Here is a 3,805-nt window from a genome sequence, read left to right on the forward strand (position 1 = left end):
AGAACCTTGGGGTGGCTACCATCAAGATGACAGAACTATTAGCATCAAGAATCTGTATATTTCAGGACTGGGGAGATGGCTCAGTGGAATAAGCGCTTCTCTGGCAAGTGCAAGTACCTGAGTTCAATCCCCAGTTCTGAAAAAAAAAAAAAAAAAAAGAATCTGTATATTTCCCCTCCAATACTTGCTAAAGTACTATTCTCAGGAATTAATTAGCCATTGAAAGACAAACAGTTGTAAGGATGCATACTTTTAAGAAATACATAGGTTAGTGGCATAAGCAACTGCCTGTCAAGCATAAGTTCCCGAGTTCCATCTTTGGTACTGTAAAGAAATGATTATTTAATATTTTAGACAAGAAAAACTTAATATTAGCTCTCTTTGATAAAACCCCACCTATATTGGAAGTAAGAAGAAAAAAGCCAGCTCTAAAAGGTAAGTGATTTATTCTGTGTGGACATAATAACTGAGTTGCATTTTTAAGGTAAGGTTTAATTTTACAGGAAAACAAAAGAGCAAAAATGTCCAAGAAAGGAAGTATGCCTTCTTAATGTCATCAAAGTATATGATCACATGATGATGGTGACAATTCCAGAAAGGCTCCATTGTTATGATTGATGAATTTAGTGAAAAGAAAAATGGGGATTTCAGGAAATGAAGTCAGAAGGCAGGCAGACTAATCTGTGTGTATTTTGGGCCTTACAAAAAATGTGGATTTTATTGTGCATTTTATGGAAACTGTATTAAGTGCTCTTAGGATAAGAAAGAATATGCACAGACATTTTCCTTAGAGAGATTTTGGCATATTACTGATATTGTCTTCTAGTAGAGTGTGGGAATGTACCTAAAATCTAGATGAGAGTTGGCATTACCTGGATCTAGAAACGTACCACAGAGAGCAGAGAGAAAAGATTTAGTGATTACATAGCTAAGTCCAAACATTTTTATGGTAATGTTAAACAAGATGAAGAAGGTTTAGGAGCATGCAGAAAATAATGCTGACAATGTAAAGTAATTACTACTTACAGATTTAATAAATACTGGATTTTTTTTTTTTATTTTTGAGAGACTGCTGTCAAGTTTAGGATAGTGCTGAGTTTTGTAGCTTAGCATTAAAGCACTTGGGTAACGTGGTTAGATGGCCTCAATCTTCAGCTCTGAAAGAATAAAAGTAAATACATCAAGCTATTTACCTGAAATTATTACCTTTTGTTATTTTCAAATATGCGTGTTCTATAGTTACATCTTTTAATATATATTTTCTAGTTACTAATATTTTAAAATACTGGTTCAAAACCTCAAAAGAACATTGGATTAAATATAATTAAGCATCTGTATCTATTTAATGAACATTTTGAATGTTAGGTTTTAAACAATGGCATCAAAGTTTTGCCAAATTTTCCTTCATACTAATTTATTTATCATTTAATATTCATTTAATCTCCTTCTAATATTACTTCAGAATAGCAGTAGTTTTTTGAATAACTACTCAGAAATACCAAGGTAGTATAATGATGCCACGTTAGGCATGTTTAGCTTTTAAATACTATTTTGGTACGTTTTTGTTTCTTTCCAAACAAATAACCATAAACATTGTTTACTAGATAAATTTAGTAAAATCTATAGAGAGGGTTTTTTTCTTTTGCTACTAATCATGTTTCAGAATTTTATTGCTTGAAAGATATATTCATGACCTTTCCATAAAGACTTGCTATGTCTTTGTAATTATTTATCACTATGGTCTTCTTCACATGTTATATTCAAAACATGATGTTTTCTTACTATCCCTGATATTTTCTGGGCAAGTTTATGTTTCACCACTAACTTTCTACACTTCTTCAAATATCCTTAAGACGTTAGTTAAAAGACACCTTCTCGCATCACTTAACTTAAAACTCTCTCTGTTAAATTTATTAGTTTTCATGGTATGTTAATGTCATTTAATCTTCCAAAATATATTTATTATTGTTTGCTATTCCCCTCTTCCACTACTACATGCTACATACACTTTCTGTTGAGGTTGTTGTTATTCTACAAAATGCTCAATTACCTGTAACGGTATACAGCACATAGTAAGTGCTTGGTAAACAGATAAATATATTGATTAGGAATCTCTGATATTGAAAGCCAATGAAATTTATTATTGAAAATTTCATATATAATTATATTGTAATCAGGGCTGCAGAATCTCTGACCCAGAGACTGGTAGATATGCAAATTACTATTAAAAGTAATGAGCAATAGTTATAGACAGAAGATGTGTCAAACTTTCTTGTGACTGGTTATTTTGTCTTGGAAGTAAGGATAATTGACCCTTTAAATAGCACAAAGCTGGGCTAGAGGACATGGGAAAGACAGCAGCGGTGTCGGCCCTGGTGCGGAGGTCCCTGCGGCAGGTTTTGGGGCTGCTGAAGAGGCCCTTTTACCATTCCGCGCCTGCGATGCTGCAAGTGACTGTTCGAGATGCTATAAATCAAGGTATGGATGAGGAGCTGGAAAGAGATAAGAGGGTATTCTACTTGGAGAAGAAGTTGCCCGATAAGATGTGGCATTCAAGGTTAGCCGGGGCCTGTGGAAGAAGTACAGAGACAAGAGGAACATAGACACCCCATATCTGAGATGGGCTTTGCTGGAATTACTATGGGTGCAGCTAAGGCTGGGTTGTGGCCCATTTGTGAATTTATGACTTTCAACTTCTCCATGCAAGCCACTGACCAGGTTATAAATTCCACTGCCAAGATCTACCACATGTTGGAGGGCCTCCAAACCCTTGCCCATCATCTTCAGAGGGCCCAATGGCACCTTGGGAGGAGTAGCAGCCCAGCACTGTGGTGCTTTGCTGCCTGATGTGGGCACTGCCCCGGCTTGAAAGTGGTCAGCCCCTGGGATTCAGAGGATGCTAAAGGACTCATTAAATCAGCCATTCAGGAAAACAATTCAGTGGTGGTGCTAGAGAATGAACTGATGTATGGAGTTCCCTTTGAATTACCTGCAGCAGCTCAGTCAAAAGACTTTCTGATTCCCATTGGAAAAGCCAAAGTAGAAAGGCAAGGGACACTTCTAACTGTGATTTCCCACTCCAGACCTGTGGGCCATTGCTTAGAAGCCACGGCAGTACTGTCTAAAGAGGGAGTTGAACGTGAGGTGTTCAACTTGCATGCCATCAGACCAATGGACATAAAAACTATAGAAGTCAGTGCCATGAAGACTAACCATCTTGTAAGTGTGGAAGGAGGCTGGCCCCAGTTCAGAGTAGGAGCTGGAATCTGTGCCAGTATCATGGAAGGCCCTGCTTTCAATTTCTTGGATGCTCCTGCTGTTCGGGTCACCAGCGCTGATGTCCCTATGCCTTACACAAAGATTCTAGAAGACAACTCTGTACCTCAAGTCAAAGACATCATATTTGTAATAAAGAAGACGCTAAATATCTAGTTCAGGTTTGAAGCTCAAGTCGCGGAAATTTATTTAAAATACTCCCTGGGACTTCTGGGTTGGACTGCAAGAAAGATCTTACTGTTCATAAAGTCATCTGTAAGGCAGTGATAGGTATTTTTATACTGTAAACGCTAAATGTGCTTGAGTGTTAATTAACTCTACACCCCGGCTCCAGACTCCATACTCTGTCTGTTACAATTGCCTTGTTCTTTGAATAAGATGGATATAAAACAATAGGATCCTGATGAGAGATACAGCTAGATGATAACTTATATGTTCAAAAGACTTTGTATAAATTTGCTGTTGGAGTGTTTTGATGATAAAGGAATTCGTAACTGAAAATAAATAGCACAAAGTGGTCAGAGCTACT

At 37.0% G+C, this 3,805-nt stretch overlaps 1 pseudogene; it reads left to right on the top strand.

The window, feature by feature from the left end:
• Nucleotides 1–2,345: 2,345 nt before the first annotated feature.
• LOC101576215 lies at nt 2,346–3,432 on the top strand (annotated as a pseudogene).
• Nucleotides 3,433–3,805: the final 373 nt, after the last annotated feature.

The sequence above is a fragment of the Octodon degus genome, unplaced genomic scaffold (genome assembly GCF_000260255.1).
Source record: "Octodon degus isolate 3935 unplaced genomic scaffold, OctDeg1.0 scaffold00047, whole genome shotgun sequence".
Classification (NCBI taxonomy): domain Eukaryota; kingdom Metazoa; phylum Chordata; class Mammalia; order Rodentia; family Octodontidae; genus Octodon; species Octodon degus.